This window comes from Sus scrofa, chromosome X, assembly GCF_054392235.1.
Source record: "Sus scrofa isolate SSC_HxYL_T2T_F1_AM1 chromosome X, Sscrofa_HxYL_maternal_Yorkshire_Landrace_v2.0, whole genome shotgun sequence".
Lineage (NCBI taxonomy): Eukaryota > Metazoa > Chordata > Mammalia > Artiodactyla > Suidae > Sus > Sus scrofa.
In genome coordinates, this window is record NC_139401.1 from 97,544,595 (window position 1) to 97,556,704 (window position 12,110).

Here is a 12,110-nt window from a genome sequence, read left to right on the forward strand (position 1 = left end):
CTGTGGTGTAAGTCACAGATGCGGCTCGGATCTGGCATTGCTGTGGCTCTGGTGTAGGCCGGCAGCTGTAGCTCCGATTCGACCCCTAGACTGGGAACTTCCATATGCTGCAAGTGTGGCCCTAAAAAAGCAAAAAAAAAAAAAAAAAAAAAAAAAAAAGAAGAAGAAAGGAGTGTGTTATAGTGGTCGGTTCTGGGAGTAAGATTATGGTAGGTTTTTACTTCCTTCTTCAGGCTTTTCTGAATTTTTCTACCAAGTTCCACAAGCCCTGATATTATGTGAGTAACAAACAAAGAGTTGTGACTCATTAAAAAATAAAAAGAAAGAAAGGTTTATCCACAGAGGAGACAAAACTCTTCGGGAAATGACAGCCATTTTCAAATATCTGAGGATTAGCTGCAATGAGATTATACACTTGTTCTCTGTAACTTCAAAGGGCAGGGCTGAAGCCCAGGGTAGAATCTACAGGGAGACACGTTTTGGCTCGATCAAAGGAAAACTTTGCCACAGCCCAGCCACCACCTAACCCAAAGGCCTGGCACTATACCGGCTCTCAATAAACAGAGGTTTATTATATGTGGTGAAATGAGTGGAGCCTTGGACTGGACTAAGCTCTCTGTCCCTGAATTGTGTAAGTGCAGCCTGGATCCTGGAAAGGAAAGTCTGGGGTGGGGGGTGGGGGGAAAGTGTGTGTGGGGGGGTGGGATGGGGGAGGAGGCCTGCCAGGGAGCTCAAATTTCTATCCATCTCTGAGGCTTCTTGCTGAATTTACCTGCAGAAGTTGAGAGTGTGCTTGTCCTGTGTCACTGGCTCAAATGAGGGGTAAGGCTGAGAGGGAACCAGGTGGAAGAGACTGGGCTGGAAGGTGGCATGTGATGGACGAAGAAGCAGACTTCTTGTCATACCCTGGGAACTTTTTGATCTCTGGTTGGCCACGAATTCAGAACATAGGCAGAAGCGGGGAGAGCAGGGGAGAAGAGGTAGATATTCCTCCAGAGCCCAGAGCTCATGCTCGGTCAACCTCGAACCTGTGTTCACTCAGCCACAGTTTTTCACAATCCAGGCTGTCCAGCCCGTTCCCTCCCGGAACAGCAGGCCTTGAGGTTCCTCTCACACCAGCTCCCAGCTTCCTCTCTGGGAGCCCAGGCCTGTCTCCATGGATCTTTCTTCTCCCCTACCTAACTGCTCTGTCTTACTACCTCCTAAGAATTGCCTCGGCCTCATTCAGCTTGTAGGAGATGAAGCCACGGGCCCCTCAGTTGGGCCTTTCCCATGGGCCTCTCCTAGCCTGAAGGATTTAAAGCCTGCCAGGTTTGCTCGGCAAAAGTGAGCACCTGGCTGTTCTCCTGTCAGCGCAGAACAGGAATGAGGTGGCAGCAAAGGTCTGGAAGAACCAAAATGAAGGACTTCCTGTCAGGGCTCTAACGGTCCTACCTCTGTTTCCCCTAACAGCCCTAGAGTGCTTCTGGGTTGTGTCAGTGACTTCCTTGCCAGAGCATTCTGTGAGGGCTGGGGGGCCTCTTCTGGGCCAGACACTGCTGGGCACTGCCAGGCAAGGAAATGTACTAGAAAGAGGAAGGGGCTGCAGTCACTGCCTCATGGTGCTTACGGCCTAGCGAGGGAGATAGGACCTACATAGAGGAAGACAGACTCGAACAACCTCAGCTGGGCCTCTTACCCCTCTGCCACCCTTGAGCCTGTGTCCTTGCCACCTCCCCAGCTCCAGCCTCCACATGGCCCTGGGCCACCTTCCAAACTTTCTTCAGCTCCTACCGCGCCTGCGTTCCTCCTGCCCTGCCCCCTCTCCCCTCAAGGAACAACTTCTCCTCCCACTTCCCTGAGAAAACAGAGGCTTTCAAGCGTGAATTACCTCAGTGCCCTGGCCCACCCCCACCCAACTGGCCTGCTTCTCCAATTTCCTTCCCCTTCAGCCCTCCCTTCTCAGGGGACAAGGTGCCCCTCTCGTTAGTTAAAGACTAATCTGTGCACCTGGGCCTTGGCCTCATCCGCCCTCTTTCTCTGGGCCCTTCCTCCAGGCCCGAGGACTCTTCTCCTCAGGAAACTTAAGCTTCTTTGTATCATGTCTTTCCCTTCTGATTGTAAAATGCCTGTCTCTGTAAGGGCCCAGAACAAAGCCTCTCCCGCCCTGGCGGTGTTCTCCTGCTTCCCTAACTTGCTGGCTCTTTCTCTTCATCTCTTTCTCTCTCTTTTCTCTCCTTGGCCCTCAGGTGTGTTGAAAGTCGAGTCTACACTTTTCCCCACTTTGCATTCGTACCTCAGCCTCCTGTGACTTGGCCCCGTCCCTACCCTGCTAGTGAAAGGGCGCTACCAGAAGTCACCAATGACCTCTGAATTGCCAAGTTCAATGATCTCTTTGAACTCTGGGTAGCAAAAGACACTGGTGTACAAGCCTTCATTTCTGAAGCTCTCCTTCCTCTCTTGGCCTCCACGGTCATGCTCTCCTGGTTTTCTTCCTATTTCTGGAAGCATCCCTCACGGTATCTTTTGTTGCCCTCTCTTCCTCTGCTCCGTCCTCGAATCTGTGGATCTCAGTTACCATCCTCAAAGGAGGCGGGCACACAGTCATGCTTTCAATGGGGAAATCATCAAAAGTAGAGCTTTTAAAAATAATCTAAATGTATTCACTTATAAAAGTTTGTCCTTGGAGTTCCTATCATGGCTCAGTGGTTAACGAATCCAACTAGGAACCATGAGGTTGCAGCTTCGATCCCTGGCCTTGCTCAGTGGGTGAAGGATCCGGCGTTGCCGTAAGCTGTGGTGTAGGTCTCCGACACGACTTGCATCCCGCGTTGCTGTGACTGTGGTGTAGGCTGGCGGCTACAGCTCCGATTAGACCCCTAGCCTGGGAACCTCCATATGCCGAGGGAGCAGCCCTAAAAATGGCAAAAAGACCAAAAAAAAAAAAAAAAAAAAAAGATTGTCCTTTTTTTAATCTTATGTCCCCCCCTTTTTTGGTGGCAAAATAGTCTCTCCTTTTTTGAGATGATGGCAATTGTGGATGCTAGCATCTAGGTGAGTCCCATTAATGCTTACTCAATGAATGACAAATGGAGAATTATGTTTCCCATCTGAAATTCTCCTGATTGGTGTTTTCAACTCATTCCAAAAGTGAACTGGTTTTGTCCCCCCCACAAACTTCTTCTATACCTGCCTCAGTAACGAGCGTCACATTGACCCAGTGGCTCAAGCTAAAAGCCTCAGCCACCAAGCCCCACTCATGGTGGTCTTCACAGCTTCTCACATTTGCCTCCTGTGCTCCCCACTATCCTGGTTGCTTCTCCAGTCATGGCCTCATCTGTCCTATCTCACCTGGATACCTGATGCAGCTTCCAGATATCGGCCCCCATCCTTAAACTGGCCTCTCCGATCCATCCTCCTCACGGCCACCCCAGTAACACAAGACTGAGGATGCGTATCCTCTATTTAGACACTTCCAGTGATTCCCAATTGCCCAGGGGAAATAGCCAATCTCTTTTGTGTGGCCCTCGAAGCCCTTTGCTGCCTAAGCCCAGCCTGCCTCTCCAACCTCCAGTGCCCTCTGCACCCCCTCCCCTGCATCTCCCCGGTAGGGACCCCTACTCTGTTAATAGGCCATGTCTTTCACATGTCATCTTTTCAGAGTTGTGGGCTTCTGAAGCCCACCCGCAATCCCACCTTGTATAGGGCTTATCACAGAGAACACGATGGGTCACAGTGAGTGGCAGAGCTTAAAATCAATCTAGTGGGCTGCGGCCAGCATTTAACAAAATGAATGAATAGGAAATAGAAGAGGGAATCACATGAGGTAAGGGTATACATGGTGCTGTGAAACTTTTGTTTTGTGCATGTATCTAGATCTAGATTGAAAGATACTCAAGGAGAAAAAAACAAAACAAAAACAAAAAACCAAAGGTACTCAAGGAGTTCCCTTGAGGCTCAGTGGGTTAAGGATCTGGCATTCTCACTGCAGCTGATTAGGTCACTGCTGTGGCACACAGATTCCATCCCTGGCCCAGGAACTTCCACATACCCTGGGTATGGCCGAAAAGAATAAAAAAATAAATAAAAAGTAAAAAAAAAAAGATACTTAAATGCATGACCTGAGTTATGCTATAAAACACATTTCTTACTGTGGATCCCACTTTACAAAACTTGATTGTACTCAAGGGACTAGATGTTATTCTGGGACTCGTTTCATAAGTTCTGCTCATGTCAGAGTCCTTGCTCTCACAGTGCATCTAGTCTCACCCGGGGAGTGTCACAGAGATCAAGAGAACAGGTGACCCCGGGAAGCCCTCATGGAAGAGGGGCGACTGACCAGGGATCGGCTCACACAGGCAGAGAGGAGGGGAAATATAATCTTGGCACAGAAGTGGATAGTAAGAGGACAGAACATTTGTTAAACATTTATGTACTGGGCACTGTTCTAAGCATTTTGCATGGATTAATTTAAGTCTCACAAACAACCCTATGAGGAAGATACTATTTCTCACCTCATTTACAGGTGAAATTAAGGAACTTGCCCAAGGTCACAGAGTGAAAAGTAACATGGCTGGGATTTGAACTTGGGTAGTTTCTGGGCTCTCTCTCTCTCTCTCTTTTTTTTTTTTTTTTTTTTTGTCTTTTTGCCATATCTAAGGCCGCTTCTGCAGCATATGGAGGTTCCCAGGCAAGGGGTCTAATCGGAGCTGTAGCTGCCGGCCTACATCGGGGCCACAGCAACGCTGGATCCGAGCCGCATCTGCAACCTACACCACAGCTCACAGCAACGCCAGATCTTCAACCCACTGAGCAAGGCCAGAGATCGAACCCGCAACCTCATGGTTCCTAGTCGGATTCGTTAACCACTGAGCCACGACGGGAACTCTTGTGGTCTCTCGTTTGAATCCATTCAGAGAATCTTTTTAAAAATGTTTATGATAGTTGATTTACGGTGTTCTGTCAATTTCTGCTATACAGCAAAGTAGCCCGGTCATATGTGTGTGTGTGTGTGTGTGTGTGTGTGTGTGTGTGTGTCTATATAGACACACACACACACACATTATTTTTCCCATATTGTCGTCCATCATGTTCTAGCACGAGATATTGTATGTAGTTCCCTGTGCTGTACAGAAGGACCTCATTGCTTATCCATTCTAAAAATAATAACTTATGGGGCATTCCCGTCATGGCTCAGCGGTTAGTGAACACGACTAACATCCATGAGGATGCAGGTTCGATCCCTGGCCTCGCTCAGTGGGTTAAGGATCTGGTGTTGCGGCGAGCTGTGGTCTAGGTCACAGATGTGGCTTGGGTCCCCCGTTGCTGTGGCTCTGGCGTAGGCTGGCCACTATCGTTCCTATTGGACCCCTAGCCTGGGAACCTCCATATGCCACGGGTGCGGCCCTAAAAAGACAAAAAGACCAAAAATAAAATTAAATTAAAAGAAATAAAAATAATAACCCCTTTGGAAGGAATTTGCTGTCCATCCTCCCTCTGAAAGGGAGGGGTCTACACCCCCTTGTATGAGATTCCCAGGCTGGAAGGGGGCAGCACCGAAGCTCAGGTGGTTTGAAAATAAAGTTCCATCTTCCAGAAAAGCTAAATAAATAAATAAATAAACAAACAAATAAAAATAAATGGAATAGTTTGCATCTATTAACCCCAAATTCCCACTCCCTCCCCCTCTATGCTCTTAACCACAGTACTGCATATCTGTCAGTTCTGCCCCCGGGGATCAGGGTGGGAGGGGGCGGCAGGGAACAGGGAGAGCCTAGGCCAGCAGGAAACTGGAAGAGGACCTAGGATGCCAGGTGGAAAGCCCCAGAACAGGTTTTGCTCTCCCCTGGGAAAAAGAGGTACTCCTTTTCCCTCTAGCCTCTGCCTCGTGAGCCTTGGTCCCTGGGGCCGGGGCCCAGAAGCCTAGAAAACAGAATGGGGACCAAGGGGAGGGAAGAAGCAAGGCAGGGTCTGTGCTGAGAGGGGAGGGCAGAGGGTTTTCTTGACGCCCAACCCTCTCCCCGAAGCAAAAAATAGCAAATGGTGACTGGGACCTCTGCCCTCAAGTCCAAATGTCCCAAATGTGCCAAGTCTTGGCCCCAGCCCCTTGGGTGCCTGGGACAGCGGGGTCCCCTCTGGAGCACAGTTTGTTGCCGGGTCAGCTCTGCTCCCGCACTGGCTGCGTCCGTCTGGGTCGCCATTTGAGCCGGAGCTGTGGCCCATGTGGTGCCAGGCTCTCCCCGGACAGAGCCCCCTCGCAGCTCCCCATTTGCTCCTCATTTGGACCTGCAGGGGCCTAGAAAAACAGAGGAAGCAGGAGGGGTGAGAGGGAGGGTGCCTGGGAAGGTCCCTCCCTGCCAGGCTTCCTGGGGCCTCCGTTCCGTCTCTCTAGCCCCGCCCCTGGCTCCGCCCACCGGCCTCTCCAGCCTCTTCCCTGAGCCAGGCTCCTCCCCCAGCCTGGCCTCCTGAGGAAGATGCAGTGATGCGGAGTCCTCAGGTGTACATTCTCCTCTCTCTCTCTCTCTCTCTCTCTCTCTCTCTCTCTCTCTCTCTTTTAAACTTTCATGGAAGTATAATGAACTTACAAGGCTCTGATCATTTCTGCTGTACCACCGAGCAACCCAGTCAAACATACAAACATAGCCATTCTCTCAAAGATTCTTTTCCTGCACAGATTATCACAGAATATTGGGTAGCGTTCCCTGTGCTATACAGCAGGTCCCCGTTGACCAGTGATTCCATATGCCACAGTGTGCATATGCCAATCCTAAACCCCCAGGCCACCCCTCCCCCCACCTCTCCCTTTTGGTAACCATAAGTTTTTCAAAGTCTGTGAGAGTCTAGTTCTGCAAAGAGGTTCGTTTGCATCCTTACTTTTGTTTCGTTTTGGTTTGTTTTTTTTTAGGACTACATGTGTGTCGTATGAAAGTTCCCAGGATAAGGGGTCAAATCAGTTGCAGCCACCGGCCTTCACCACAGCCGTAGTAACTCAGACTCCGAGCCACATCTGCAACCTACACCATAGTTCACGGCAACACCAGATCTTTAACCCGCTGAGCGGGGCCAGGGATCGAACCTGCATCCTCATGGATACTAATTGGGTTTGCTACTGCTGAGCAAAAACGGGAACTCCCTGCACCCCCTTTATTTATTTATTTTTTAAAACTCTTGGTGCCCTCTTGATCCTGCCTAAGTAAATGCGGATACTGGTAACTAGCGGCAGATAACTTTCTAGGAGGTGGAGCCTGACAAACTCCTAAGAATGACTCCCACTACAACACAAATAAGTAACATTTATTGAGCGTTTACACTGTGCTAAGCACTTTTTGCTTTATTATTTCATTTACTCCTCAGGGAAATCCTATGAGGTAGGTACTGTTATTTCTCCCATTTATTTATTTATGTATTGTCTCTTTTTTTTTAAGGCTGTACCCACGGCACATGGAGGTCCCCGGGCTAGGGGTCGAATCAGAGCTGTAGCCTCCGGCCTACACCACAGCCACAGCTACGTGGGATCTGAGCTGTGTTTTCGACCTGCACCGCAGCTCACGGCAACACCGGATCCTTAACCCACTGAGAGAGGCCAGGGATTGAACCCGCATCCTCATGGATACTATTATTCAGCCTCATTAACTGCTGAGCCAAGATAGGAACTCCTATTCCTCCCATTTAAAGGCCAGCAGGAAACTGAGGCACAGAGACGTTAAGTGACATGCCCAATAGCTTGTGACTAATGGATCGGAGGTTGGAATTGAAGTCTGTTTTGTGTCAGCACTCTGTGAGATTTGGGAATACCGCTGTGTGGAGGATGCGATCCATTTGGTAGTCGCCCCAGACGCCCCACTTAGAGGCCTGTGTGTGCGGCTGTGGAGTTAGGAAGCTGGCAGAAGGGCCCAACGTAAGTGGCTGACTGGTGCCACAACCTGAGCAAGTCTCCACCATGGCCACCACTCCAGTTCAGGTCCTTGTCATCTAATGGCTAGTATTGCTGCCGAAACTTGGCATCTGCTCACTGGTGCCAAAGAGAAACGCGGAGATAGAGTTTTTGGAGAAGGAAGAAAAAAACAGTTGCATTGCTTTGCCAGGCAAAGGAGGGCCATAGCAGACTAATGCCTCAAAGACTGTGCCCCCCACCCCCAGGGGACACGAGGAGGTGGTTTATAGTTTGGGGAGTGAAAAATAAGGCTGCAGATAAGGATCAGGGTAGAGGCAAGCTTGCATTGTTTTCAAAGCTGGTGGTCAGGGGTCTGGTGATTTTCTTTCTGGAATAAAGAATGCTTCATTGGAGTTCCCATCTTGGTGCAGTGATGAACGAATTGGACTAGGAACCATGAGGTTGCAGGTTCGATCCCTGGCCTTGCTCAGTGGGTTAAGGATCTGGCATTGCCGTCAGCTGTGGTGTAGGTCGCAGACGCGACTCGGATCCTGCGTTGCTGTGGCTCTGGTGTAGGCCGGTGACTGCAGCTCCCAATTGGACCCCTAGCCTAGGAACCTCCATGTGCCACGGGAGCGGCCCTAGAAAAGGCAAAAAGACAAAAAAATAAAATAAAATAAAATAAAATAAAGAATGCTTCATTAACATCTTCCACTTGCGGGGGGTTAGTTCTGCAGAACAACTCAAAGATATTGTTATGTATATTCCTTGAGGAGGGACCAGGCCCCTGCCCCAAAGCTATGCTATTGTTTCTTGATTGCTCCTCTCTGATCTCTGCATCCCCTCCCCTCCCTGATGAGCAACTGTCTGAACCCGCCCTTTGGAACTCAGGGAAGATCTTGGAGGCTGAAGTTAATTCCCTAAAAACAAGAAATGGGGACCACAGAAAGGCTTGTGTGCCCAGGAGCCCACAGGGCCCTGCTTGGTTTCATTATTTCTGCAGTAGACCCTAAAGTGGAAAAGCTTGGGCTTTAGAGTTGGATGGGCTTGGGTGTGTATCCCAGCTGTGTGCCCTGGGGCAAATGACTTAACCTTTTTTTTTTTTTTTTTTTTTTTTTTGTCTTTTTAGGGCACATCTGCGGCATATGGAGGTTCCCAGGCCAGGGGTCGAATGGGAGCTGTAGCTGCCGGCCTACGCCAGAGCCACAGCAACACAGGATCCGAGCCGTGTCTGCAACCTATACCACAGCTCAGGGCAACGCTGGATCCTTAACCTACTGAGCAAGGCCAGGGATCCAACCTGCGTCCTCATAGGTGCTGGTTAGATCCATTTCAGCTGAGCCATGACGGGAACTCCGACTTAACCTTTCAATTCCCAATTTTCCCGTGTGAAATAAGGTAATGATGGTGCCTGCCTCACAGGATTATAGTGAAGATGGAATGAAAAAGGGTGTAGATTGTTCAGCAGGACTCATATTTAGGAGCCAAGCTATGTTGGCTGTTACCATTTTAATTATTTTCATCTGCCCCTCCATCATTACGGTTATTCAGAGCATAGGCTTTGAAAGCAGGCCTGGGTTGGAATCCCTCCTCTGGAGTTTACCTTGGATAAGTTAACCAATCGCTCAGAGCCTCAGTTTCCTGGAGATAAAAACAGTAGCACCCATCTCACAGGCCAGAGTGAGGATGGAATGAAATACTGTAGGTAAATTGGTATTCGTTCTTTTTGTCCCACATACTTTCTGTATGCTTGGTTTAGCTGCCTAAAAGAGCTTGCAGGAGTTCCCTTCATGGCTCAGCAGTTAACAAACCCAACTAGGATCCATGAGGTTTTGGGTTCGATCCCTGGCCTTGCTCAGTGGGTTAAGGATCTGGCATTGCTGTGAGCTGTGGTGTAGGCCAACGTCTACAACTCCGATTCGACCCCTAGCCTTGGAACTCCCATATGCTATGGATACGGCCCTAACAAGCAAAAAACCCACAAAAAAACCAAAAAACACAGCTTTCATGGAATAAGTCAGGCATTCACAATTTCCCCTATAACTCCAGCCTCACTTCCGATTCCAGCTCTCCCTCTCCCTCCCAGCTGGCGCTTGTCACTACATTTGCCCCCGACGTGATCATCTCTGCCCCTGCCTAGGTCTGGAATGCCTTCTCTCTCCCCTCTGATTCAAATTCTTCATCTCATTTTCAGGTCCTCATTGCACCCACACTTATCCCAGGGAACCTCCAAGACCGTGCTAATATCTGCCTACTTCCATAGGCTTATTATCTGAGCTCCCTTTTCAGATGTGAAGCCAGGTACTCTACTGAGGTGATCAGGGGAGGGGCTGTGGCCTTGCCATCTCTCCTCCCTCCCAGGCCCAGGAGTGGGTACACAGAAGGCACTCATTCCATAGGAATGAAATGCCTTTTGACATAGAGTGATTGGACAGATTCAGTCTGGCAGAGCCTTGGGGCTCTAGGGTAGGGTGCCAGCTGCACATGAGCCAGGATGGGTTTCTCTGTTAGTATTTTGACCTTGCAAGACGGAGTAACCAAGATCTCAGAATGGGGCGGGGGTGCGATTTAGAGAGTAGCTATTGACTACAATAGGGAACAGGAAGTTCCCTTTATGGCTCAGCAGTAACGAGCCTGACTAGCATGCACGAGGACACAGGTTTGATCCCTTGTCTCGCTCAGTGGGTTAAGGATCCAGCGTTGTCATGAGCTGTGATGTAGGTCGCAGACACGGCTTGAATCCTTTGTAGTTGTGGCTGTGGTGTAGGCCAGCAGCTGTAGCTCTGATTTGACCCCTAGCCAAGGAACTTCTTTATGCCACAAGTGTGGCCCTAAAAAGGCAAAAAAAAAAAAAAAATCACAGCAGATGTCCTTGTGGGGAAGGAATCTAGAAATTATTTTCTCTTTATTTCTGCTGCCTCCTCTGTTAACAGACCATTTCCTTTTTTTTTTTTTTTTTTTTTTTGGTTTTTAGGGCCACACCCATGGCATATGGAAGTTCCTAGGGGCTAGGGGTTGAATCGGAGCTGTAGACGTTGGCCTACACCACAGCCACAGCAATGCCTGACCCAAGCCCTGTCTGTGACCTACACTACAGCTCACAGCAACTCCAGATCCTTAACCCACTGAGTGAGGCCAGGGATTGAACCGGCAACCTCATGGTTCCTGGTCAGATTCATTTCCACTGAGCCATGACGGAATTCCCATTTCTGTTTTTCTTTTTTCTTTTTGTCTTTTGTCTTTTTAGGGCCACACCCGTGGCATATGGAGGTTCCCAGGCTAGGAGTCTAGTTGGAGCCGTAGCTGCCAGCCTACACCACAGCCACAGCAACACCAGATCCAAGCCTCATCTGCAACCCACACCACAGCTCATGGCAACACTGGATCCTTAACCCACTGAGCAGTGAGGCAAAGGGATCGAACCCACAACCTCATGGTTCCTAGTCGGATTCATTTCCACTACGCCACAGTGGGAATGCCCCATTTCTGTTCTTAATTAATCAATTTATTAAAGTATAGTTGATTTACAATGTTGTACCAATTTCTGCTGTGCAGCCAAGTAACCAGTCATACATATATATACACATTACTCCACAGACCATTTCTAAGCCTATTTAAAATTTTACCACCAGCCTCCTTTTTAACCTCTCCTGCCAGCCTCAGCCTAGACCAGCAACCCTAAATGTGTGATCCAAAACCCATGGGGGCCACTAAGGGTTGATCAAGGGGTTCAAAGCTACTTTCATAATAATACTGAGACATTATTTGCCATTTTCACCACGTTGACATTTGCACCAACAGAGCAAAAGCAACAGTGGATTAAATGCAAGCCCCTTAGCACAGATCAAGGCAAGGCATGAGACTATATTCATATTCTTCTTCATCATCAATGTACTCCTGGTAGAAGAAATACCAGTTTCATTTAAGAATGTCTTGATTAAACAGTCAAGATCCTTCATTTTGAATAAATCTCAACCCTTTGAGTACATGTTGTTTTTAAAAGTCTGTGTCACAAATAGAAAGGATATATAAAGCTCTTCTACAGGTCACTGAAGTATGATGGTTATCATAGGAAAAGCACTTGTTGGATGGAATTGCAAGCTAAACTAGCCAGTTTTTCATGGAATGCTTTTTTTTTTTTTTTTTACTTGAAAGAACAACCGATAGAAAAGCTATGGTGATTCAGGCTTGGGTATTTGGCCAACATTTTGTTATAAATGAATAAAGTGATCCAGTCATTTCAAGGAAAATGACTGAT